The 27961-nt window shown below is 42.1% G+C and overlaps 1 protein-coding gene across 2 annotated transcripts in view; it reads left to right on the top strand.

Annotated features, from left to right (window-relative positions):
* The window catches only part of LDLRAD3 (low density lipoprotein receptor class A domain containing 3), a 118586-nt gene that overhangs the window by 12273 nt on the left and 78352 nt on the right, over positions 1 to 27961 (top strand). The window lies entirely within an intron of this gene.

Raw genomic sequence — 27961 nt, 5'->3', positions numbered from 1 at the left:
TTTGCCTGTTTACTAGTTAGGAATAAATTATTCAAGATACACCTGTGGGCTTTTAATATCAAGACTTTGCATTTTTTGTAATGCTGCTTAAAAATAGTTTTTTTATATGAAGAGGTATATATATAGGTACCCATCTCCTCAGCATCTGGGCAGCATGGAAGCAAATTATGGATGCTTGCAGGATTTCCATGGGATGGGAGAGTGTTAGTAATCATTAATAGATAAGGAAAACTGAAGCCAAGGAAAGCAGAGTAATATGATCATATAAGACATCTGTGGTAGGGCTGACCCCTGTCTCTGGTCTTCTCAAATTCCACCCAGAAAGCTGCCCTTTCCTGAAAAGGATCTGGTCTGCAGACTAGGAGTCGGCACACTAGCATTAAATGGTTGTGTTGTTTAACATGGCATCATGGTGTTTAATGCCAGTTGGATGACCTGTGGCTTCCAGTTTGTAAAGCTGAATCTGTGTTTACCTCAGTTTGGGTAACTGTTGTTGAGTGTGAAAGCTCAAGGAGTGCAAGAGACTTGTGTTTAAGTGCATGTAGACCGTACATGAGCTTGATGAAGAATGGGAAAGAGGCAGGATAAATAACACAATGTGCAGTGAGTGCTCATGTCCTTCTGTGTCTGGATTTTAATAGGTAGTGGCAAATAGATAATGGCATCAGCGTGTAGTATGGTAGGAGTAAATGGAGTTCTCTTTCCTAGATTACTTTTATGCGTTAGTGATAGAAAATGTGCCCGTGTGGTATTACTGACAGTCTTGAGTGACTGGCAAGTGTTTTAAATCTGAGACTGAATTCCTTGGCTTTCTACTGAGCTTCTGGTTGAATTTATTTGCATTGGCAAAAAGTTGGCTGACTTGAAGACATACTATGCACAGATTTAAAGTATTGTGAAATAGTAGGGCTTGAAGACCTCCTTTGTTTTCTCAGGGGCAAATTCCGCCACTGAGCATATGTTGGAAATCACCTGTTAAAGTGATTTTTCCATGCCTCCTGTTTTGCTGCCCTTTACTTTGAACATAGCCTCCCCCTGCCCCAAAAGGTATTAAGTTGTGGTTACTGAAATTATTGAATTTTGCACATGGAGCACTCGCTGTGCCTCTCTGCAGTGGGAATATTTTACACATTGGTAGAGTGGCATATGAATCAGGTGATGTGTGATCATGTACAAATAGAACTAAGATAACATCCTAGAGATAAGGGTGATTCTTGGCAGTACATGACATCAGGCAAATTGTTTGTTGTCTGCCTTGCTTTGTGCCTTACTTGAAACGGAGATACCACTTACCCACCTCAGTTTCTTTAGTTTCATAAATGCTGGTAATTGCTCAGTTCCCCAAAGTGAGTGTCATCAATAATTCATTATCACTTAATTGCTGGATCTGATTTCTGATTTATTTGGTAAGCAGGATGCTAGGAAATGGTATGTTTCCCCTGTCAGTTCCACTTCACTGCTTTTGCCAGCATTTCATGGGGGAGTTGTCCACGTGCCTTTTCACTCTTTTTCCATGGATGCTTTGCCCTAGGGCCAAAATAAAACTGAAGACGCTTACAAAAAGAATGGGGCAAACAATACCAGATGGTTTTGTGGATTTCTTTTTGCATCATCGGCATGTCTAAGAAAGGTTGAACCACAGACAGGCTGGAATTGGAGGGCTCAGCCCTGCACGTGTGACACGCTTCTTTCTCTTCTTCAGATGGAGAGGCTTCTCCTGGCCTGCTTGGTCTTTTCTTCCTGCTGGTGATGAAAGTGCTTTAAGGTCTGCTACTTCTGTCTGATGCTGTTGTCTATAAGCTTGGCTGAGAAGGCTGTTTCAGCTCTCTCCTTTATATCCCTACTTTAAATCGTGAGTGAGCTATTTCTGATGGTTTTCCATATTAGTGAGAATACATAGTTTTGGAGTGGATCATGGGTGTAGTTATATTTGCTTTCTTTATGTGAGGAATGTACTTTAAATTGTACCATCAGAGATGAGGATTTGGAATTCTGCAGTCTCTCCTTCCAGTTTTTCCTGACTGCAGAGGGGTGAGGGGCTCCAGTCTCCCAGGATGGAGTATCACAGGTTTTCTTTTCTGGCAGTAGTTTGGACACTAGAGAGGGGAACTTTAAAATAGATATCCTGTAAAATATGTGATGTTTGTTTTTATTAGTATAGGATAGTCTCTGCTTTCTGTAAGATAAACATTTCCTGACACAGCTGGTTGGTGAGCCAGCCAGGGGAGATGCCCCACTGGACCTGCTGTTTACAAACAGGGAAGGACTGGTGCGTGATGTGGTGGTCAGAGGACGTCTTGGGCAAAGCGATCATGAAATGATAGTTTTTGATTCTCGGGGAAGTAAGGAGGGGGGTCAGCAGAACCGCTGTCTTGGACTTCTAGAGGGCAGAATGTGGCCTGTTTAGGAGTGTGGTTGACAGAGTCCCTTGGGAGGCAGCCCTGAAGGGCCACGGGTCCAGGAAGGCTGGGCATTCCTTGAGGAGGGAGTCTTAAACATGCAGGAACAGACTGTCCCCATGTCCTAAAAGACAAGCCAGCAGGGAAGAAGACCAGCCTGGCTGAACAGAGAGTATTGGCTGGAACTCGGGGAAAAAAGAGAGTTTACCACCTCTAGGGAAGGGGCAGGCAACTCTGCAGAACTGTTAAGGATGTCACGAGGCTATGCAGGGTGAAGATTAGAGAGGCAAAAGCCCAGCTAGAACTTGGGCTAGCCGCTGCCATAGAAGATAAAAAAAATGGTGTTACAAATACATTAGAAACAAAAGGAGGGCCAAGGAAAATCTTTGTACTTTATTAGAGGGTGGGGCGAATGATGATGATACTGCCACACAGGATAAGGAAAAGGCTGAGGTGCTTAATGCTTTCTTTGCTTCAGTCTTTAGTAGTCAGACCAGTTACCCTCTGGGTACCCAGCCCCCTGAGCTGGACGGCAGGGATGAGCAGCAGAATGAAGTCCCCACAGTCCAGGAGGAAATGGTTGGGGACCTGCTGTTCCCCTTGGACACACACAAGTCAATGAGGCCAGACAGTATCCCCCCCGAGGGTACTGGGGGAGCTGGCAGAGGAGCTCATCAAGCTGCTTTCCATCATTTATCAGCAGTCCTGGCTATCTGGAAAAGTCCCAGGAGACTGGAGGTTAGCCAGTGTGATGCCCGTCTACAAGGAGGGCTGGAAGGAGAAACTGGGAATCTACATGCCTGCCAGCCTGACCTTGGTGCTGGGGAAGGTTATGGAGAGATCATCCTGAGTGCAATCACACGGCACACGCAGGACAACCGGGGATCAGGCCCAGCCAGCGTGGATTTATGAAAAGCAGGTCCTGCTTGGCAAACCTGATCTATGACAAGATGACCCACCTGGAGGATGAGGGAAAGGCTGTGGATGTTGTCTACCTGGACCTTAGTGTAAAGCCTTTGGCACCATCTCCCACAGCTTTCTCCTGGCGAAACTGGCTGCTCACGGCTTGGGCGGGTGCACTCTGCGCTGGGTAAAAAGCTGCTGGACGGCCGGGCCCAGGGAGTGGTGGTGGATGGAGTTACACCCAGCTGGTGCCCGGCCACAAGTTGCATTCCCAGGGCTCAGTATTGGTTCAGTTCTGTTTAATATCTTTATCAACAATCTGGATGAGGGGATTGAGTGCACCCTCAGTAAATTTGTGGATGACAGCAAGTTGGGAGGGAGTGTTGGTTTGTTTGAGGGCAGGAAGGCTCTGCAGAGAGATCTGGACAGGCTGAATGGATGGACCAAGGCAGATGATATGAGGTTTAACAAGGAGAAGTGCCGGGTCCTGCACATGGGTCACACCAGCCCCACACAGCGCTACGGGCTGGGGGCAGAGCGGCTGGAAAGTGCCTGGGGGAAAAGGGCCTGGGGGTGCTGGCTGACGGCCGGCTGAACGTGGGCCAGCAGTGTGCCCAGGTGGCCAAGAACCCAACAGCATCCTGGCTTGTGTCCAAAGCAGTGTGGCCAGCAGGGAATAGATTTGTCCCCCTGTGCTCTGTACTGGTGAGGCTGCACCTCGAACACTGTGTTGAGTTTTGAGCCCCTCACTGCAAGAGGGACATAGAGGTGCTGGAGCATGTCCAGAGAAGGGCAACAAAGGTGGTGAAGGGTCTGGAGCACAAGTCTTAATGAAGAGCGGCTGAGGGAGCTGGGGTTGGTTAGCCTGGAGAAAAAGACATTCAGGGGGAGATCTTATTGCTCTCTCCAGCTATTTGAAAGGAGGCTGTAAGCAGGTGGGGGTAGGTCTCTTCTCCCAGATAACAAGGGACAGGACAAGAGGAAACATCCGCACCAGCGGAGGTTTACATTGGATACTAGGAAAAATTTTTTCACTGAAAGGGTGGCCAAGCATTGGAACAGGCTGCCCAGGGAGGTGGTGGAATCACCATCCCTGGAGGTGTTTAAAGAACGCATAGATGTGATGCTTGGAGACATGGTTTAGTGATGGACTTGGGAGTCCTGGGTCAACGGTTGGACATTATGAATCTTAAAGGTCTTTTCTGACCTAAATCATTTTATGATGCTATGAAAACACAAATGAGGAAGCAGTGTAGTTCAGTCTTACATACTAAGAAATGAGAGGTGGGGAAGAACTGTTGGTTTATTACAGTTTATCTCCTAGGGCTACTGTAAACATATTTCATGCACTTTTCTGGTTGAGGTCCAAAGGTAACTAACTACAACAAGACTTTAATCATAGTATCTTCTGATAGCTTTTTTGTAGTTTGAGACATGGTCTTTACCTTGCAGAATCTGAATAGTTTGCCAAACCCTCCACAGGTGTTAGTGCAAAAGGTTCTCAAAGGCTGTGCTATATCCTAAATACAGACCGCAATCTGTTAGACCATGTCCTTCATCTGAGTCTGGTTTACCAAGGAGACATTACGAAGGAATGTGTTTTTGTTGTGGTTTTTTTTTGTATAAATACAGTTTCCAAATGGGTTCTGTTCTATCTTAAATCAACATATCAAGGATTTTTGTCTAACTATTTTTATACATTTTTGAGGCCACATGTCCGGATTCTTCTGTTTAAATAAACTTGCATGGATATATTTCAGTGTGTTAACACTCTGTTTTAAACTGCTATGAATCTAAAAATGATTTGAGAACCAAGTTCTCAGAAATAAGTATTTTGTTTTGAGTTGTTCTCATATCTTTAAACTTAATTGAAATGACAGGGCTGGAAAGAATGTCACTGTCACTAAACTGCTTTGTGGGATTCCCTAAAGACTTGTTTCAATTTCCAGTTAGCAAACTTCCTTTAAAAAGTGTTGGTTTCAAAATGAAATTTCAAATGATGAAATTTCATCATTAAAACTGAAGGAAGTTAATCTTTTCAGCCAGCTGCACTTTGTTCTGTTCACAGTGTCACCCTTACCTCTCTTTGGAGAAAGGAAGAAAATAGCTGGACAAAAAAGATGCTTTTACTTTCAATTAATAGTTTTCCATGGAGGAGTTGTTAAAATGGTGAGTTTTGACTTGAATTCATTGTGGCTAGGATATCTTGAGTAATAATGTACCTGCACACTATGTTCCTAAATCTGTTCTTCAATATCTCACAGAAAAAAATGTTGTAGACTTTTCTAGGCATCAAATTGAGAAGGGGAAAATAATAGGTTTAAAGTCTGAGTACAGTGGTTTAAACCTTCACTTTCCACAAACAAAATGCTTGATTCTATGTTCCTTTTCACCAGTCAGATTCTAACAGCTTCAACAGAACAACTCCAGTGTAAAACTGCTACAACAGAAGGGGTAATTGAGACTTGAGCTGGTCTATGGGGAAGGAGTAACTGGATTTTGGTTTCCAGTGGCACATTGAATTTTGTGCTCTGGTTGAGGGATACTTAGGGGGAAGGAATCTCAGAGTCACGGAATGGTCAGGGTTTGAAGGGACCTTTGCAGATCATCTAGTCAAACCCACTGCTAGAGCAGGTTCACCCAAAGCAGGTTGCACAAAGTTGCATCCAGGTGGGTTTTGAATGTCTCCAGAGAAAGAGACTCCAGAGCCTCTCTGGGCTGGGCAGCCTGTGCCAGTGCTCTGTCACGCTCAAAGTAAAGAATTTTTTCCTCATGTTCACATGGAACTACTTCTGTTTCACTTTATGCCCTTTGCCCTTTGTCCTGTTGCTGTGCACCACTGAAAAGACTCTGGGTCCCATTCTCTTGACACTCACCCTTAAGATATTTGCAGACATCGATAAGATCCCCTCTCAGTCTTCTCTTCTCCAGGCTACACAGGCCCAGCTCTCTCAGCCTTTCCTCACAAGGGAGATGCTACAGTCCCTTCAGCATCTTTGCAGCCCTTTGCGGAACCCTCTCCAGTAGTTCCCTGTCTCTCTTGAACTGGGGAGCCCACAACTGGACACAGCACTCCAGATGCGGCCTCACCAGGACAGAGCAGAGGGGGAGGAACACGTCTCTAGACCTGCTGGCCATGCTCTTCTTAATGCACCCCAAAATCCCTTCATCCTGGTCACTGATAAAAAGTTGAACGGGACTGGACCCAGTACTGTCCCCTGGGGAAAACCACTAGCTAAAGGCCTCCAGCTTGAGTGTGTGCTGTTGATTACAAACCTCTGAGCTCTGCCATTCAGCCAGTTCTCAATTCCCTTCACTGTCCACTCATCTAGTCCACACTTCCTGAGCTTACCTATGAAGATATTATGGGAGACAGTGTCAAAAGCCTTGCTGAGGTCAAGGTAGGCAGCGTCCACCACTCTTCCCTAGTCTGCCCAGCCAGTCACTCCATCATAGAAGGCTATCAGGTTGGTCAGGTATGATTTTCCCTTGGTGAATCCATGTTGACCTTCTTTTCCTCTATATGCTTTGGGATGGCCTCTAGGATAAGCACTTCCATCACCTTTCCAGGGATGGAGGTGAGGCTGGTGGCCTATAGTTTACTGGGTCCTCCTTGCCCTTTTGGAAGACTAGAGTGACACTGGCTTTCCTCTGGTCCTCAGGCATCTCTCATGTCCTCAGTGACCTTTCAAAGATGATGGAGAGTGCTTCCTCAGCATTCAGGGATGCATCCCATTGGGGCCCATGGATTTGTGGGTGTCACATTTGCTTAAATGATTCTCCTTGACCAGAGGAAAGTCTTCCTTTCTCTGGACTTCCTCTGTTGCCTTCAGGGTCTGGAGGAGGAAGGAAGGAAGCTTACTCTGTCTGTACATTTAAGATTTTACTGTCATTTTCTTCTTGCCATGCAAAATCTTTTGTGCTAAGCGTGTGTTTGATCACAAAGCATCTCTGTTAGCATGTGCTTCTTGCTGACAAAGTGCTTCTGAAACATAGAATGTGTGTTGACATAGTGAAGAGTTGTGGTGTCACCTTTCTGTGGCAGTTGCTGTGAATGACATGACAATCTGTTGTGTCTGAGCCTGATGAGAAATGTCATCCAGGTACCCAAGCCTATTGTGTCAGTATTGTCTGGCACTTGCTGAACATGTTTACAGGGTTATCTGAAATACACTGAGAAATTCTTAATGGACACTCAAATAATGACAGTAATGAAGCTGCAAAGTTAGCTTTCTGGTAGCTCGGAAAATTGTCCTGCCTTTGGGATGAAACTTCCTGACGGCTGAAGGATACTCTGTACCATTGGCAGTAGATTTTTAGAGGAAGTAAGAAATTAATTTTCCCCAGAGAGCTCATTTCTTTGGCATCAGATTTCTGATTGTATCTTCTTTACAGCCTACAGCTAGCTGAGAGGACTTACATTGCTGCTGCTACTTGTTCCTTGTGTGTTGCCCTCTCCTTCTCTTTGGAGTCAGCATATGGCATGTTACAGATGAGATGCTGATCGCATGAGTAATCTTAGTGACCAAGCAAGTGGAAAGAAAGCAAAACTTTCATTGTCAGCTTAAGGGATATCTATGTTTGGGATATTGTATGGTAGACATGTTCAGGTATCCTTCTTTGAATTCACACATAAAATGAATGAGTGTTACATGGCAGTGGTAACACGTATGTTCTGTTAAGTTTGTTTGTGCAGTCATCAGCCATACTGCAGTCAATACTCAGACTATTCCTTTTAAATTTATTTCTTTGGAAATCCGGGGAAAACAGCCATAGTGCAAAGAGCTAGCGGATAATTTAAGTGCTGCTGGCTGAGCTACATCATCTGTTTTGCATATGAAACACATGAATATGGTGTAGGACACTTAGAGCCTGTGTTATGTTTACCAAGAATGAAGTTGTTTGGTGTTAGAATCTTGGGTGAGTTTTAGCATTGCATTATATTTTCTATATGTTAGTTTTCCTTTTATACTTCCAGCTAGTTTACTGAATATGGGTCAGTGTACATGGTCAAAAGTAGTATTATTCTTGTGTTAACTTCCTGAATCAGAAATACTTATATATGTAACTACCAGCAAAGCAATGAGTGCATAAATCTTTCCTTTTTATGTTATAGACTATATTTTGTTTGAATACTTGAAAATTATTATTTGAAAATAGCATAGAAGGTTAAGGTAGTGGGAAAGATCTATAGTAATCGCATTCAGCCTTTTTTGAGTGATTACAAATTTTAAGTTAAATGAATTGGATTTATTTATTGAGCTTCACACCTTTTTCCCTTTTAAAAGGAACCAACCCTTGAACAAAAGAGAAGCCCTGTTGCTTATATAGAAAGCAAAGACAATTGAAGAGAAGTGCTTGCAATATAATGGACAACTATACAGTTCATTTCTCCTGCAACCACTCCAGTTACATGGCCATTAACACTTAAATTATTAATGAAGTATTGCTGAAGGAAACTGTTACTGACTGTCAGCTATCCTGTTTCCTCTGTGCTAGTCACCAGGGTCACAGGTGTCTCGTTGCCCATGAAACAGCATGAGATGCAGACAGGCTTTCTTCCAGAGTTGAAGAGGAGAATGCAGCTGAGTTGTCAATGCCTTTCAGAAAACTCAGTTTTTCTCGTTCTTGAAAGCAAGGAATTTACTTTTACGTTACAATGAATGATGAACATCCTCTTACATACTGGCAAACAAAGGCCTGTCTAGAATGAATCAGTCTGGGAGACACTTGCATGGGTATCTTTGAAAGCAGAACATGTTTGTATTGTGTAATATGTGAGGTCACATGGTATCCAGTGATATCACCTATCTGTCATGATGGTGCTTATCCTGTGTCCTAGACAGCATGGCTTATTGTCTTCTGCTAATGTGTAATGTCTCCTACAAACAGGATGTTATAGTTGTCCTGTGAAATTGTTGTGACAGGGTGTCACAAAGCATCAGTGTTTATAAAGAGGAAAGTGCCCTTTTTTTGGAAACATCTTGAAGGATAGTGACTTTATTTATTTGTAATAAAAACACGATTTAAAAAGGTGCTGAATTCATTGTTGTATCATCTAACTGCAGGATTCATCTTCCTGGCCAAACATTTTTGCCTTTGTAAGAGAGATTGTTCTTTTTTATTTATTTATTTTATTTTTGGTGCTAAAGTACTGATCTTCATATACTTCAGTAACTTGCTGGTATTGGGTAATATAAGTGAAGGGAAAATTTAGGATAGATAATTTTGTTAAATGAAAGTCCCCTTCTTTTTAGGAAGAAAGTCTTTTATCTTTTTATTTATTTTTTTCCATTTGCTTTGGATCTTGTCTGAAGTATGTGAACTCTTTCTGAAGTGTTAAACTAATTTTCTAAAGTTATATCAGGGTCTGTTACCACAAAGAGGTTTGTACCTCACCTGTAAGCCTGTTTCTCTGTTCGTAATGAAGTAGATGCACAGAAGAGAGAAAACCTTCGCATAGGGATGATTGCAGTTTACCAGACTTTCTGACTAGGAAAGTGAGAGCTGTGACTCTGCAACTCTGACAGAACATCTGAACAGAGCGTGTCAGTTTGTCTTTTTACAAAAGTAGAAATTACGGCAGTAGCTGGGAATCAAAGTTAAAGAAATGAGTCTATGAAGAATGTTGGGTGCCTTTTTAGGCATCTTTTTTGCTCCCAAATGTTTGCAATTCAGGCTTCCCCAGAAGAAAAATGAGTTTTGAATGTTCAGCAAGATTCCCATTCTCTTAAATGTGGGCCTGTGTGTTCAAAGTGAGAGTATGTATGGCAGCAGCTCTGGTGCCAAGAGACTGAAAATCTTAGTAAGTCTGGAGTAAGTCTGCTTAGATACTTTGCTAGAAAATCGAAACCCAAATAACCAGCAGCCAGTATGGGCTGCGAGTGGGTTGAGACATTGTTCTGTCAAGTAAGAATTAGAGTTATTGTTAACAGCAGTGATGCACAGACATGACGGTTCATGGAAATACAAAGACTAGAGACTATTTTGCTTGGTTGCTGCTGTTGCACACGTGTTATGTAGAGTAGGAGAAACCTTGGCTAGTGCTTGTATGTGTTACGCTAGTATTCTATTTTGATGGCAATGGCTGTCAGTCTAGCACTTTATATTGCCTGCCAGAATGTCCTTAAAAATATTTATTCTGTACAGTTTTCATTGTCTTCTGAGCTTCTTGTAGTGTGTGGGAAGGACAGAAAGGAAGGTGTGTATGAGTGGTAGTGGAGAGCCAGTTAGAGCTAGCCAGTTGCTGATTTCTTGCAGCTGTAAAAGAAATTTGAACATGGTTGTTACAGAGAAAATATGTTCAGGTAGTCCTTGTATTCCAAAGACCTCTCTTCCTGCTTGCCTTATCTTACCCAGATTTGATAGCTGCTTGGCACTAGCAATTCTTTGCTCATCGACCTGAAAGAAATGACTGTTGAAACTCAGAAATGCAGCTTCAAGCTGTGCTGCCTTTGTCATTATCCAATCAATACAGTCTGGTTTTTCTTATTTCTTTCTTTCCAGAGATTTAGGGAAAAAATATACAAGCTCTCATAAAATGTGATATCTTTCTTTTACTTCTGATTAACGAAATACAGTCTCTACCAGTGAAAAAGCACGATGTGTGAGACCCACTATGCTAAATTTACACCCTGCAATTTTCAGACATTAGTTGCCACTAAATTGGCAGAGTAACTGGAGCCAAATATACCTGCTTTGCAATTACATCTTCTGGGTTGGTATTTATGGGAATAGCCAACTAGGCCAATGAGACTAAAAATTAAAATTAACCTTTAATAGCAACATGCTGAAACTGCCATTTCATTAGTATATTCATCAAGGCTCTCAAGAACCTGTTATGGCCAGTCTCGGGTGCCGCTGCAAGTGATGCTTGCTTCCCTAGAACTTTGAAAATAAGATTAGTAAATCTATGAGCATAGTGCATCTTAAATTTCAGTTTGGGTTTTGTGTGAAGGCAAATGTATCCTGCCTTGGAATGAAATAGATACTTGTTTTGAGGATAAATAATTTATTACTGAATATGTAGAAGCCATGTATTTTGCCTGGGCATCTTGAATTCTCTGGGTTATGGAGATATTGTGGACTTCTGTTTTTATTGAAAATTTGCTTGAAATTCCTGAGATATTGTCTGATCCTTCTGGTCCCCATCTGTGTACCTCTTTAGGTGATTCTCCAGCTCATCTGTTTGCTCTGCAGCCCTTGCAGTATTTGCCAATTTGATGCTCTCTGTCCAGACGTGTCTTTGACTTAGCTTGTTCAGAAAGTACACTTTGTACCATACATAAATACAATGGTTGCCCGGAGGAATGTGGAGCTTTCAGAGGTTTTTAACCAGCAAAATGATGCATGGAGTTAAGAGATCTCCTGAGTTTTGATTTGGCTCAATGGAAGAATACCTGATGCAAAAAAATATTGAGTGAAGCCTTAGAAGGCAAGAATGGTTTTGTAGTTAACCAGAAACTTAGTAGTTTTTGTGAACTTGGAGTTTGTCCCAGGACTGACCCATCTGAGTAAAACACATCCAGGTTTGGAAGCTGCAAGTGGTTCAAGTGAGACACCTGAAATATTTGGATTAGGGACTGAAGTATATAAATGCTTATTCTTTCTTAACTGAAGTGTACTAGGAAGCTTCTCTTTAAGACTTTTTGTCTTAACGGGCATTTTGAGTAGTGTAGCATGATTTCCCCCCCCCTCCCCCCCCTTTTTCTTTTCTTTTCTTTCTTTTTTTTTTTTTCTGTCAAGGCCAGGATAGATTTCTAAAAATCGGGTGCTACTTTTGTTTATGGGAAACTGTTTGAGGATTTTAGGAAATAAAGGAAACAGAATTGGCAGGAATCAAAGAAGCAGCAAAAAATGGGAAAAGGAGGAAAGCTGGTACACCACATAGTCTAAATCCTAGACTGTTTTTTGTGTGGCCCTTTCCAGAGACGTTGACCACAGTTGCCTCTGCTGCTTCTGGGGAAATGTTCATTTTTTTTCATCCATGCATGAAATTTTTTTCTGCTTTTTGCTAAATATTCCTGCCTGTCTTCATTCCAGTATTCTCCACCATGCTGTTAAACACAGCAGCTGTTGAAAGAGCCAAAATCCAGGATTGTCTATATTGCAGGCAAACCCCTGATTTTACTGCTGGCATGAAAGCAGTTTGTAATATATGGTGTGCATGGGTGGTATCTTGCTGTGGCAGTATTTGCTGGAAAGGATTGGTCACCAGTACCTTGCAGAAAGATTGCACAGCCACACTACACACCCTGCATTAATGTCCCGTCTGTGTGGGAGCACTGTTCCTCTACAATGGAAAAACATCATTGTTCTTGGCTAGGTCTTCTGGTACAATGACAAAGTGAAATAGATAAGGTGAAACTAAACTCCTGTGAAAAGAATGAGCCGCTCACTTCAATGTAATCCTTGCCATGTATCTTCCTAACAGCATGTTTCTCTTTGACAAAATGCAAATGCCATTTTTTTCTTGTTATTGACCTGCTTACAGAAAGCAGCAGCAATCTAAGCCATGCAGCAAATACTGAGCCACATTATCTTCTGTATAAATGTTTATTATTACTGTATAAAGCACACCAAAGAGCTCGGTTTGAATGGGAAAAAACATGCTTTAGGTAGGTGGTTATAAAAGCTGTTATTTTTCACTTGAAGTGATTATTTTCTAGGTCTCTGATAGTGATTATAGGAAATTCCCAACTTCAAGTAAATAACCACTTTTTGTATACATCTGTCATTCCTGAGCCCCATCTTCTGCCCCCACTTAACTGTCTTTGAGGCTTGCCTAGTAGAGGACATGTGACTGGGAAAAGGGCAAATGCACACTGTCTTTTTTATAAAAGAAACCTCTTAAGTCTAAAGTAATGGCACAATCTCTTCAAGTAGATCTAGGGCATGACATTTGTAAAGGCTAGTGTCCTGTGATGTCACTGTTGAATTAAATGAGTATATTAGCAGTGATCTTCAAAATACTGAGCGATGTGAGGTCCTGGACTGTCTAAAGGGTGTTGCTGTGGCTGTGCCATGGCTTGTCGTGTTTTCAATATAGGGTGGATGATGATTGGCTGATGATAACCCAGCCTGGTGATCCTCTGAAGTCAAGACTCTAGTTTGGCTTACGTTGAAATTGTTTTTTCTAAAGATGTTTATGTCCATTTCTGCATTATCATTGCATTGGGAGAGTAATGAGTCACCTTTCCCATTGAAGACTGAGGGTTCTTCTGAGTTCACTTTGTTTTGTCGCCCAACTCACATGGTGTTCATGTATGCCCTCTTCTCAGTCTAACTCTTATGTCTTTTGATTTGCATTCCTGTTTAAAGAGTTTATCATCTGTTTCCAGGTAATGGTTCTGTTTAGGAACAGTACCCCATCTTGACTGGCCGTGTGCTGTCACTAGCATCTACTGCAGTCACTCTCCTCTTCTTAAACTGTTGCCTTTCCTTGACTGATTGTCTTCTGCTGATTCTTTTCCTAATTGTAACTGTTGCTGCAGTGTATTGTTTGGAAAAACATTCTTGTTCCTCTTCCAGATTTTTTTAGGAGCCTCAGGAGGGAGGTTTCTGGTCTCCTTGTTTTCTGTTCTTAGGGCAAGACTTCAAAGCAGGAGCTGAGTTACCTTCCCAGGGTAGGGAAATCTGCAGATCTGTCTCTGTCTAGATTAAAATTGTGGTAATCTGTCATCAATCGCCTCACACTTGGAAATTAGCTCAATGTCATTAAGTGAGAGGTTATGAGTTTTTTCTTTATTGTTAAGGACATTGTGGCTGTTTCGTTTTGTTACTCTGGCCTGCATCCTGGCGTTTCTTGGATTTGACACCTCTGTGGAGCCTTGCACCCCAGCTATGTCTTGCAGGCTCTTTTTGAGGTGTGGCCTTTTCATGTAGTCACACAGCCTGAGTTCTCCCCTTGTTACCAATACCACACCTTACTTTCACCTCCTGATGTGCTGTACTGACGTGCAGTCAGATCCTAAATGCCTAAATTACTCTCCTGATATCAGCAGGAGGATATTGTTATCATAATTTGTTTTGCTTTCTCTACCATGCTTACACAGTGAGTTTGCTTTCAGAGCGCTGCATGTTCTGTCTCTAGCACACCTGTCAAATGGTCTTTTTTACCAGTAAGATGTCAGCATGGGATACGATCCTTCATCTACATGCTTGCTGCGACACAGCATGGCATGCCTGGTTCTGACAGCTTTCTTTACTGGTGAAGACTTTGATTTGCAGCTGCCAAGACAATTATTGCTCTTGAAAACTTTCCTTTACTACTTAAAGAAGGAATTATGGCATAGTTGTTAAGGATAAGCCAAGTTTATTAGACTAAGTGATATCTGTTGGAGTTCGTAATGGCAAGAGTGTTTTGGTTTTAGGTCATCTGGTTAAGCATGAGAAAAGGCTACAGCCCTTGTCTTGCTCTTAACCTAGAGGTGTGTTTCCACAGCAGCACAAGGTGTTTGGGCTGTCCTTCCTTCCAGGACTTGTGTGTTCCTTTCCCTCTCTTCTGTGATGGCAGATGCTTTTGAAACTTGGTGGTGGGTTCATTCAGACAGTGCTGAGAACTAAAGGCTTATAGGTTCGCTTTTCTAAAGCTTGCTGCCCCACCTGTGGTAGAGTTTATGCAACTGGATAGTAAGAGGGAAGACAGGAATTTGTAGCCAGGGCTGGAGAAGGATGGAACTGTTAGCTCAGATTTGGATCAGGTTAAGCTGTTGAGGAGATGCACCTTTAGCTAATTCCAGCTATGTACAAAAAGCAACTGGGATTAGTTTGGCACAGAGCTTCTGCCACTGACCGATAATAACATTCCGTATTGTCATCATCTTATGTATTTGGACTGTAAGATCTCTGGAGGTGCAGAGGCTGGTTTTTTTGGTGGTTTTTGTTTATTTCTTACTGGGTGAAACATTCTTCTGCCTACCACTTAACAATTTCTGTTTATAGGCTTTTTTCCTATAATGAGTAGCTCTTGCTTAAACTGCATTCGTTTGCAGAGGTTGATTCTCTGTGTCATCTGTGTGGTGGGACAGCAGACTACAGAAATACTAGATATTCTTATGAGTGCTCAGTGGCTACTCATAGGAGAAGGGGCAGGATAATACCTTCTTAGCATCCTGCTGAGGGACGAGGTTGGCGTTCTCCTTTGTAGTTACCACTTTTCCCTTCCTCTACTCCACTTCTACGTTTTTGTATTACTGCATATTTGGGTATTGTTGTTTTTGTATGCTGGGATGTAGAGAGGGATAGTGTCCAGTATCAGCTACCAAATGCAAAGGAATTCAGTGCTTTTTATGCCTCTAAGTTACAGCATATGTTAACCACTGCCATAGTGAAATGTTTCCAGAGCAACTGATGTTACAGATTTTTTTTTGTTTTTTTTTTTTTTGCAAAGAATTGACACTGCCATTCAAAGCCTCGCAGTTAACTCCTGCCACTCCTTGTGATTAATTCTCATTGGAGAACCCTTTAAGTCATTATGGCATGACACAACAGAAGCTTGAAGTAGCACTTGCATGTGGGGAAATAACCAATTCACTATTAGTTTTCTCCAGATAGAACAACTGTGGGATTTTTCTAACATTGGGTGTAAGACCTAAACGAATCTACCCAGCTAGTAAGCCTGAACATCCCAGAGTTTGCACAGTTAACTGTCATCTCTGAAGAACCATAAGTTCTTCAGCGATTTTGTTGATGGCTTTGCAAGGGAATGGACTGTAAGGGATGGTGGACATTATGGACTGCTGGGTCCTCTGGCCGGCACTGTGTACCACCCAGACCATGTATCCACCATTGCTGTGGGAGCTCTGAAGAACCTAAGTTCTTCAGTGCAGGTAATTCAATACATGTATTTAAGCAAGAAAATGTGGTTAACAGCAGCCTTTTATGACCTCTTGCATGTGCATAATGCAAAAAAAGTCCTTGCAGAAACAAGTCTCAAAGAGCAATTACAAACCTGTGGTCTTTGAAAGTAAATGTTCAGATTTTGTAATTGGGAAACTTAAACTTAATTGTGCCAGGTAAGTTTTTATTGACATGGAGTATTGTGTGAGGAAGCTTAAACCTAGTCCCTTCCAACTGTTAGAAAAAAACCCAACAAAACCCTGTAAAGTGCTTGTTGTTAAATGGAATTTCTGTTCACTTCTTTTATTGTAGATTATTCCTTTAAAATTGATTAATTTTGAACATTGAATTCACTTTTGCTCTGGACTTGCAGCTTGCTACATATTGGTTGGACAAATCTTTCTTGACCAGCTTGTCTCAAATATGTGTACCTAAACCAAATGGACAGGATTTTTAATGGTTCTGCAGCCATGCCACAAAATCACAAATGTAACTTCAGTTCAAACTTTGTCGTTCTCTATTCCTTTGCTTGCTCTTCCTATCATTTAATTGAATGATGCATTCTTCTTTAATCTTGGCAGTCATTTTGTATAAGATTTACTGTCCAGTACTGCCATTTGTCCTTACTGGTTTACACAAGCTTATGATTTATACTGGGTGGTGCTGTCGGAAATATCCTGTTGCCAAGGAAAATGTTAGACAAAGGTGGCTGTGTTTGCTGTGAGAGCAAGGAGCTAAAATCTGGGCATAACAGCAGAAAGTAACTGTGTACAGATCTGTATGTAGCAGCTTGGTTTCATCTCAGGTGGATATTTAAAGGCCAGATTTATGGGTGACTGATTACGCCCTGCATTGCAAGAGCATTTAAAAATTTCATGTTCTATTGTGTTTTGCAGACAGAATATAATTGTCTCAGCAGCTTGTGAAATAAAGGCAAATTTGAATTGAATCCCTAGGAAAGATCCTTGAATAAACTAAAACTTAGTAGTACTCCTCCCACCTTCAAGGTGTTTATCCGTCAATATGAGACTATTTCTTTTCTTTCCTTTCCTCCCTGTCGATAGGCCATTCAATATTAGTGCTCAGACTTCTTCCATTCCAAGAAAGAAGATAAGATTCAGCTTGGAAATCTTATCGCTAGGTGGATGTTGGCCTTGAGTACATTTCTCCTATCTTATCAGCAGAGTAAGCAGTGAGATGAGGCTGGTGGAGGAAGTGTTGTGGCATTAAGAGTTGTTGTAGACAGAGGAATGTAAACATCTCCCTGGCTGTGACTATCATTTAACTTTCCAGTCAGCTCCCTCTGACTGCCCTGAGAAAAGATAGATTTGGTTCCTGCAGTGGGTCGGACCAGCAGCCAGAGCTCGCATTCCAACCCGCAGCAGTCCTGTTTCTTTAGGAAGTATTTCAGATATCTCTGTTCTAAGTAAGCTGATGTTTAAAAGCTGTGAAAGTCAAGTGGGTTTTGCTTCCAAAATGGTGGTGGGGAGGAATTTGAGTGCGAGGTCGACAAATCAAAGATTTTCTGCAGTCACACATGGAGGGGAGTTTGATAGAAGGATTTGATATTGGTGGTGGTTTGGGACATGAGACACAAGACCGAGATTACTTATCCTGTATTTACTTTCTTTACATCCATGCCATGTTGTGAATAATTCAGGCTGTGTTTTCAGGGTGACTAATACTGAGTGACCAGCGTGCAGGCATGATGCAGACAGCCTATCTGTTCAGTTTGGTGAGGTGCAGCAGTCTTGTCTGTGGGAGGACGGATGATACTCTATTGATCATATGGTTTACCAAGGCAAAGTTGGGCCTCCTTCCCTGTTTTTTAGAACCCAAACCTTTAAGTCGTAACTGGCAGACTGTGTGAGGTCTTGTACTTCTATTCTTTGACAGTAGTTATACCACAACTCGATATACTGTCTCTTCACAGCATGGTCTGAATCTGTCCAAGAGGAGGATAATATACCTAACTGTATCATAAGGGTGATGCAGACAAATCTTTCCTCAAAGGTAGAGAGGCTGAGCAAAACAAGATAAAATCTCTTCTGAGATGCTAAAAACAGTTATCTTTTCTGTCCCCTGTAGGTGTCTGTAGTTTGTAATGTGATCTGTGAGGTGAGTTACTGTTGCTCTTTGTTGCGGGGTAGCCTCTGTATAGCGATGAATGTATTACATAAATGGTTTGTGAAGAAGTTCGATTCTTTTCTGTGTACACAGGTTCTGTCTCTTAAGTGTGTTGAAAGTTACTCAGTATGGATAAAACCAATAGGATTCACTTTGTTTTTAGCATGGTTGAATATGGAAACTACATCTTTAGTTTTTTATTCTTTCTTGCTGTTTTTGTTGCTACCCCCATCAAGATGCTCAGTTGCATTTTTTGATGTGTGTTTATATTGTTTATCTTTTTGTCACCAGTACTCTTGTGTTCTTCCATCAAATTAAAGCTTGAAATTAAATTTAAAAAAAATGCTTTTTCAGCCAGGGAACATCTGGAAAAGTACGCTAACCTGGTTGTGGTGAAAGCAAAGTTTCATGTAACAGTGTCTCTCTTAAAACATTACTCTGTAAGGGTCTAAGCCAAACTGTTAACACTACTGGGGACAGGAGAGCCAGAGCCATTTCAGAAACAGGCAGGTCTGTCACACAGCCTGTGAAGATGACTTGTTTTCTGATGCTGAAGCTGAACTTCCATACAATCTGTCTGAACGTGGGACTGTGCCTTAGAAGAAGTGCCTTCTACTAAGAGGTGGAAAGGCAAGTCATCCTGTTAGTGTGCTGGTGTTTGGAGTTGAGCTGATAAATTGCTAGGAGTGATTTTAAGGGAGGAGCACCACTGCCCTGTGAGTCAAAGCGCTGTGCTAAAGGAGGCATCTTCTCAAGACTGAAAGCCACAGTCAGTGGTCATCACTGGCTGCTGTTTGAAATCCTTAATAGTTTATAAATAACTATGCTCACTGCCATACTGAAATCTGAAATGTGAGCTTCTCCTGGTGCAGCAGAAACTAAAATAATCTCCCAAAGTCTGCTGGTTCTATCTTTTCACTTCTCTTTGCTAACTATGTACATTACTTCAATAAATTAAAGATCCCATAGACTTGTCTAGCAACTGTGCAGCAACCCCTTGTGTTTTGCTCCTCATCCTGCTTACCAAGATGCACGAATGTATACCTGGCTTTAAGCTGCATGGAAGTTAGTGATGAAGAACCTGGCTGTGGAGCTGATGTGGAGACAGTAACTGGTCAGAATGTAGTTTCCCTCTGGACTTGGTGTTTCGAGGAAGTCAGTGTGGACCTCTTTGTCACAGTGCCTTCTGCTCTTTTGGAAGGTCAGGAAGATAAGATAATAATAACTATGGGTAAGAAGAAATTATTAGAAGAGAGTTAACTGTTCAATGGTTTGAACATGACAGTGGGTGGAGTATGTTTCTTGTATTTCAGATTTTTATTCTGGACTGTGTTAACTTTCTGTTTAAGTATCCAGAGATAACAGCTAAGCTCTTCTGAGAGTATGACAAACACATAATTAGGGAAAAGATTTCCATTCCAGAGGATGTTAATTATTAGAAGGTTCTGTGTAAGTGCATACTTTACTTTGTTACACAGTAATGGTTTCATAGATTCCTTAAAATCACTGTGGGGAGAGGAGCTGGAGAGGAGTCCGGGATAAACAAAACAGTTGTAAATTTGGAGTACTGGTCTTGATCTAGGGGCTGAGTGGATGAGTCAGTCTGAGTTGGTCTTCCACTGTAAGTTATCTTGGGCAATTGAGGGCAAGCAGAATGGGAAAACTGTTCAGTAAAGATAACCATTGACTCATATGGTCCTTGTAGTCAAAAGAAAGAAGCTGGGGATCAGGTACTGACCCTGTTTGCCATGAGTATCCAGGAGTCTCCAGTATTCAAAATCAGGGAGAAAGCCATGTGATGGCTCCATTGCCTTGTGAAGGATCATAAACATTATTCACCAGGGGATAAAAAGGGCTAAATTCCATCATTCCTTTGTTCTTGTCTGGAGAAGCATATGCACTTCTTGAAGTTAAATGCTTAAATTCATGAGTAAATGAATCAGACTGTCTCACTGCTGTCACAGTTCAGGGATGATCTCCATATTTTCCAGGCAGAATGTCAGCTTGGCCTGGTCATCAGGAGACCAGAGTAGTGTGATGGGACACATGAGCTTGTTATCTTCTCTTTCACCTCTGCCCCCCCATTTGATTTGTCTTAGGTACAACTGTTTGATACAGACACTCCCGCTGGACTCCTGTTTGCAGGTAATTACAAGTATATCACTAAAGCAGGGACTGCTCTAATCTACAAAAAATCTTGGAATGGAATTTAGGTCTTCCACACTATTGTATGTAAATCCTTTAGTCCATCCTTTTTGTGAAGAAAAAAAGAATGTTGTCTTAAAGGTAGTGTATAGCAATACATCCCTCAAAGGTATCAAGAATAAGATATTTACCTCTGCTGCTTCTGTAAGGAAGCGATCTGGATAGCTGTAGTTTGGATAAGAACAGTGTATAATCTCAATTTGACCTTGCTGGGGAATGCTTCTCTTTTGAGGTGCACCCAGTTCAGTAAGCTAAGTAAGTGTTTCTTCCTCTTCTCCTCCTTTTGCTGTACTTTTGCACTTGTACTGGTTTGGAGCTGTGTTCACTCTGTACTGTTAATGGCCCATAGCCTTTTTCTTTTCTGCCGTGCTAACTGCTGAGAGCCTGCAGACATAGGAGATGTATGTGGTTTTGGTGTGTACTCAAGCAGCTGCACTGGAGATAAACAAATGTGGGGGCTCCAGTCAAATGCCCAGTCCACTAAATAAAGAATCCAGCTGTGAAGGCTGTAGGATTAAAGTAAGCAAGCCTGTTCACCTTGTCTCACTTCCTGCGCATGGTGTTGCAAGGAAAAAGCAAATGGCTGTTTATTAGGAAATGATTTAGAAGATTATATTTAATTCAGGGGCTTGCATGGCTAAGTGCTGAAATGCAGCCACCTACTATGGGGAATGTGTCAACTGCTTAAACTAACACTGTAGGATATTTAGAAAAAAGATATTCTATTCTATGCTTGTTGTATTATTTATGGTGGAGATCATGATGTGTTAATTGCTCTCCAGTTCAATAAAGGCAGCTTTTGCTGTGAGGAATTAATGGGTGAAGGATGGGCATCCGATAGCTGTCTGTGTTCTCCACCACTGTAGTTTTCTGTCTAAATTTAAAGAAGCTATTCTTTTTAGTGCTTTAAAAAGGGTTTTCCCATTGACTTTGACTTGATTCAGTAGTATTTAGTATCTAATTGGAAGTAACCATAGGAGTTTCCGCTCTTTTGACTAGGCCTGATCCATTTTAAATCTTGAAAGTGCTAGATATCAAATGTATCACATCTCAGGGATCACAGCTGGAAAACTGAAGGAGGGGAAGTCAAATCTGAACAGTGAGCAGTTCCTTGAATAATCACTAATTTATCTGCTGCTTCAGTGAAGAAACATTTTTGAGCACTCGTATTGCAGTGGGGCTGTCAATCTGCCTTTACAAATAACCCTCATAATTTCTAATGTTGCTTAAGAAAATGCAGTGTTACAGGTTGGGGGCAGAGCGGCTGGAAAGTGCCTGGGGGAAGAGGGCCTGGGGGTGCTGGCTGACGGCCGGCTGAACGTGGGCCAGCAGTGTGCCCAGGTGGCCAAGAAGGCCAACAGCATTTGTCCCCCTGTACTCAGCACTGGTGAGGCCACACCTCCAGTACTGTGTTCATTTTTGGGCCACTCACTTCAAGAGGGACATTGAGGGACTGGAGCGTGTCCAGAGAAGGGTAACAAAGCTGGTGGAGGGTCTGGAGCACAAGTCTTGTGAGGAGTGGCTGAGGGAGCTGGGGTTGGTTAGCCTGGAGAGAAGGAGACTCCGGGGGGGGGGTCCTTATTGCTCTCTACAGCAACTTGAAAGGAGGCTGTGGACAAGTGGGAGTAGGTCTCTTCTCCCAGATAACAAGGGACAGGACAAGAGGAAATGGCCTCAAGCTGGGCTGGGGGAGGTTTAGATTGGGTGGTCAAGCATTGGAACAGGCTGCCCAGGGAGGTGGTGGAATCACCATCCCTGGAGATGTTTAAAGAACACATAGATGTGATGTTAGGGACATGGTTTAGTGATGGACTTGGCAGTCCTGGGTCAACAGTTGGATTTGATGACCTCAAAGGTCTTTTCAAACCTAAATCATTTTATGATTCTATAAGTGATGTAATCAGGCAGTTTAAATGAGTATAGGGGAAGATAGGGATTAAAACTTCCAGGGGATTTTTGTTGTCAGATAATCACTGGCAGGTGTCCTTTACCTGTGACAGAAGACTTAGGCATTGTCAGAGGCTTCACAGCAGAGCAAGAGAGAGCTTGTCTTGTTCTTTGCTTACCTAAGGCAGCCTGAATGGCAGTGGGATGCTTTTCTTCTATTCTGGCAAGGCACCTTTGCAGTAGTGCATAGGAAAGGAAATCAAGGTGAAGACTAGCATTTGTGGGGATTTACGAGATACGCTGATGAACGTTCAGCTGTGAGCAACTTTTTGGGTGGTATCAAGGATATTTATTGAAGATGTGGAAAGTAAGCTTGTTCCTCGTTAGTGTACTTTCCTAACCTGTTTGGTGCTATTAATGGGCAATCTTTTTATGCCCTACATGCTTGAATTCATTATGGAACCTTCCTCTTAAACACTAGTGCCCAGTTTTCATTTTAACAATGGGTGAAGTGTAGTAAAGAGGTTAAGTTCATTACCACAGACTCTGGGTGGCTGCAGGAGTCCTGACTGTGATGTTCCCTCATAAGCACAAATCCACTCTGTCTTCAGTTTCAGTGCAGTGAGTGTTAAGCCAAAATGCCTTAATTTCACTGCTGTTATCTTGCTGACAACATACTTCTGTTGCCAGTGGAATTTATGTACGTACATGTTAAACTGAAGTTTATAGGCGAAACATAATGTTTGGAGTTTCCTCATACTCAACTTTTGAATTCCTCTTCTGGGTGCATCATCTGCATTAGCAGTTATCTGTAAAGTAGATGTGGAGTGAGTCAGATGCTTCATGTCAACATAAAGAAGTATGGTAAGATACATCCGTCCTTAGTGGCAAGGGAACAAGCAGAAAGAAAGAATTATTTCATTCAACTATGGAGCATTCTATATGCATCATGTGATAGAAAAGTATCATTAGTAACCCTTTGGCCTCACAGCTGCATACCAGCCTGGATCAAAGCAATTCTTTTCCTTTCTGAAAAACTTTAAGCAGCGATCCATTGAAAGTATCCACTGAAGATCCCAGGATTCCCAAAAAAGATATGCCAAAGGTTTGTTCATGCATCCTGTTTGGCGATAAGGCTGAAGTTACTGGCATTGTTCACGAGGATGTTGAGCATGTAAGTGTCTTGTATTTCTTCCTCAAAACCTCCTTGGCCAGGGTGACTGCCTATTCTTACTGATTACAGTTTCTGATACAGAGGCAGCAGTGTTATCAGTAGTGATCTATTCTGTAACATGCACAGTTCTCTGGAGTGCTTACAGGTAAAGGGTTTTTTGTGAAAGATATCCTTGACTTGCTATCTTAATACAGTGTGAAGTGCTCAGTATGACTTGTCCTGTTATTTATTTTTCCCTGATTATTTTTCAGTGAGCATTAAATATTTAAATGCTAACATTTTTGGAAGTGGTTGCTAAAACAGATCGACTTACTCAGGCCCCTCCAGAGTGAAACACGAGTCCCTTTTTTATTTACTCAGCCCAGATGGTATGCTGCTTAAAGTGAGCAATGTGTTGCAGTGAAAATGGACTACTTCTTTCCCCTTCTTCCCTTTCTCCTTTACTTAACTGAACACATCCGTGTAACTTACATTTGGGTTGAATTCAAAATAAGTCAAAGAGGCTGCAGGGTAAATATGTCAACTATTGGAAAGCCAGCTCTGCCAGATTGAAGGAATTTCTGCCCCTGCCAACAGGCGGTATAGCATGTTGGCTGCACAAAACCTGACATCTGTATAGACCTTATCAGAAAAATGGACAAGATGATCTAGTTTGATCTTTTCCATGTCTGCCGTGTGTGTCTGTAACACTGCTCATCCTCATGTGCGTGCGCAGAGCCCCCCTGAGTCATGCAGTGGGCTGTGTGCAGAGTCGGCAGGAACATTGCATTCCTGAGGGTTGAGAGGTTATGACTGCACTGAGGATTTCTTTGAGGGTTTTTACATCCCATAGAGTAGACTTGCAAAGTGAAGGAAGCAAAAGGAGCAATATGATTTAAAATGGTTCCACATGTGCAATTGTTTTGACAGTTATTTATCCACCAATGGATTTTTTGGAGATGGAGTAATGCATGTAACAAGTTTCTAGATGCATTGACTATGACTCTCAAATTGCTGTCGGTAACCTGCAACTCTGTTCTGACAGCTGATGAAGGTCATGTTTTAAGAGAAATAGCTGTTGCTTTGAAATTGGATTGAGTCAAGAGTTCAGTGTTCCCATTCCGCAGCAAAGCTTGTGTAGGGCTGGAGCCAAGTAACTTGATCTGCCAGTATCTTTTGTTTCCTGTTTGGTGAAAAGGTTAGTAATACATCCTTGCTTTAGAAGAATGTTGAGGATCAATTTATTTTGTGACAAAGGAGACCTTATAAACAAAAAAATTTCTGGTTAACAAATAACATTTGGTATCTGTTTCTGGAATGCTGCTTCAGTTTAGTAGGGTAGAAGTATAGTGTTTATTTCAAGGAGTTGTTAAAAGTAACAGGAATTTAGCTTGCTTTTTTTTTTTTGTGGGGTGGTGGTAGTGTTTCTTGGTTTGTGTCTTTTTGCTTTTTGAAACTAAAAATTTCTTAAATGATTTGGCTTGGTCTAAATTTTGTCCTTAAAGAAGTGTTAAAGGAGATCATGGGTAAAGCTTTTCAGGCAAAGTAACAGCAGTAGATCTGACAGCAGCTGAACTTCAGTTATTCTACACAGGAGGAGTTACAGTACTTGAAATGCATCCAGTTATGTTTTCTCAGGGACACTATGATGCTTAGGTGGGAGAAGAAAGTTCTGTAGTTAGGGCAGGTAGCTGTGAGACCTGGTGTTGATTCTTAGCTTGGAACTTGCTAGCTAGAAGAGGTCTCACTTAAGTGTTGACACAGGATTTTTCATTTTGAATGGATGCAGCTTCTGTGTGGAAGTAGAGCAGGTTGGATGAGAGATGTACTTATGAGGTTAGTCAGGAAGGCAGGTGCAGAACAACAGAGAGATGCCATGAAAATGGCATCTTTTTTATGTTCCTGCCTAAGTGTACTACCTAGGTGCTTAGGTTTTGAGAGAGCAAAAGCCTTGGTAATTCCTACTTCTTTTGTAAAGCTTGAAGTAACTCTGTTTTACATCAGAGATTTATTCTTAGCCAGGACACTTCTGTTTTGTAATATTTGAGAACTTGTAAATTCGCTCTAATAAAAGTTATGACAACTTCCAGGAAAGTCTTCTGGTGGCACCATATTGACCTGAAAGCTATTTTTTGGTGGGAGTGTGGGGAAAGGATTTAGGTTCTGCTCTTGGATGCTTTGTAACAAACTTGAGAACATGGCATATTGGCTGTGCCTTTATATTGCAAAGAATACCCAGGTATCTCATCTCTTTCATATCTTGACCTGGTGATGGCATGCCATAGTTTTGTAATATTGGGGTAGGTTTTCTCCATTTGCAGGCAGAGGTGTTACTAGCGCACTGGGAGTTGTTTGCTAATAGGAGGTTCTGTAATGCTGACAGTTTCACCCTCTGTAGCTGTTTGAGAGTGGCAATTTTAGTTTGCTGATTACTTACCAGCTATAGGCCAATGATATGAAGACTGATCTGAATGTGTGCAGTTGCTGGTTTCAGGAAAAAACCCAAATAATTAAAAAGAACCCTTGTTGGTTGAACATACAACTGGAGACCTCACAGAACAGTGATGCTGTAAGGCTGCACTGGCGCAGGGGTGGTTATTGACAGCACCTTATCTGTTTGGTGTTTCACATCAGGACTAGCCAAGGACAAACAGTTCCCATTACTGATTTAAGGACTCGGGCATGAAGTAGAATTGGGTACAGCTTTTCCCTGGGGCCTGCTGAGAGCAGTGAAGGCTCTGCTTGAGTGGGCTGGAGCTGAGCTGCTTCCCGTGTGCTCTAGGTTGTAGCCTTTTGCCATTGTGGTGTAGAGACCAAACCTGTTCTTGATCAGAAGAGCAGTGTTGCAGGGAATGAAACTGAGGTTTGAATGAAACTGCTAAAATCAAAAAGACATCAAATTTCCAGCTGCGTAGCCTGGGCTTGCCTTTTGCTGACTGTCTTTTTCTGTCAGGTGCTACACCAGGATTACAGGTAGCTCTTGAGTGTGTGGCCAGTGGCTGAGATTGCCTCATCTGCCTCAAAAGACCTTATTTCTACCTTTTTTCTCAACTACCTTGTCTTTTTAACAGCTCAGAGCACATTTCCGTGAAGGTATCTGCTCCATGCTGGCAGATTCTTAAAATGTCCCCAGGACAGTCAGCCATTTGCAAGAAATAACATTGGAGAGGACGTAGGTTGTTTATGGCAGGCATAGACTTCAAAAAATACCTCCCCAAAGCGTTCCTGTCATGTCTTTTGAAACAACGTTGTAAAATGTAGTAGCTTTGCCTGTGTCAGGGATGGAGCATTTTGCTATGTTGCTGGGGAAGAAGGGAACCATCTGGGTTTGGCTGATTCAGGACTTTCTGGAAAGCCCCATGCTTATAGGCTTGTTTTGGCAGCTGAGTTCTCCAAAGATGCTTGTACGGAACAGATTCCTCCCTGGGACTGCAGGAATGAGCTAGGAAAGAATCTTCCCTGAAAGTGCTCATCCTGGCAGCTGTGATCTGCTCTGTGCTGCATTGAAGAATGGGGCACTCGCTGTGCAGTGTTTGTAAGTGCTTCTCCACACCCCTGGTGCTCAGGCCTTCCTGGGGAGAGGCAGCAGTTAGACTCCAACAGAGCAGAAGGCAAGCTGGTGTAGGGTGGACAATGGAGGGAACTGACTGCAGCTCTCCACTTCCACAGGGTTCCAAAAATCATGCAATTATCCTCAAAATGGGTAAAGATTAAGTAGCACGTCAGCTTAATTTCTTCTTGGTTTCGAACCATGAAGATATGTGGTTGGGAGGGGGCATATTTTTGTGACACTACCACCCGTATATGGGAAGGTTTGTATTTCTGGTTTTTGCCTCTTCGAGTGTTTGTTGTCTGGGACTAGCGTGGAATGTGACAGAGGAAGAGGAGGGCATATTCGTTCTCTCATTCTCTGCCTTGTCTTGTAGCTTCCCCCCAGCTCAACAACATGATGTGCTATTTGGATGCTTATTAAAACCATTGAGTGTCCTTATCTTCCTTCACTGAAGTTTGTGTTCCTTGGATATCTGCATTCTAAAAACAATACACAAAGTGGGCAACAGGATAGATTAAAATGACTGGTCAGAGCTGTCCTTAACCTTGAAGTAAATCTCTAGCTTTCCCTCCAGCACGGTTCTTTTGATCTCCAGTATCCTGCTACTAGTAACTCCTTCCGCTTGGCAGACACTCAGTGTGCCAACTGCTTTACTAGCCTGTGGACAGATGTATGCCAGGTGACTATATATTAACACCAAGAAGCTCAATTCCTACTTTGGTTAGCAGCACTATGTTTAAAACTTAATTGAAAACCTAGTATGAATTAGTCAATGTGTTACCTAGTTTGTAGCCCTTGGGTTACAACAACCACAAATACTGTGCAAGCTAAGTACTGATCTGACAAAAGCATTGGACTATGGAGCCGAGTTTTTGTAGCCTCACCTATTTTACT

The sequence above is a fragment of the Falco rusticolus genome, chromosome 7, assembly GCF_015220075.1.
Source record: "Falco rusticolus isolate bFalRus1 chromosome 7, bFalRus1.pri, whole genome shotgun sequence".
NCBI classification, from domain to species: domain Eukaryota; kingdom Metazoa; phylum Chordata; class Aves; order Falconiformes; family Falconidae; genus Falco; species Falco rusticolus.
Note: the sequence above shows the minus strand (reverse complement) of the source record. Positions and strands in the feature narration are given on the sequence as shown.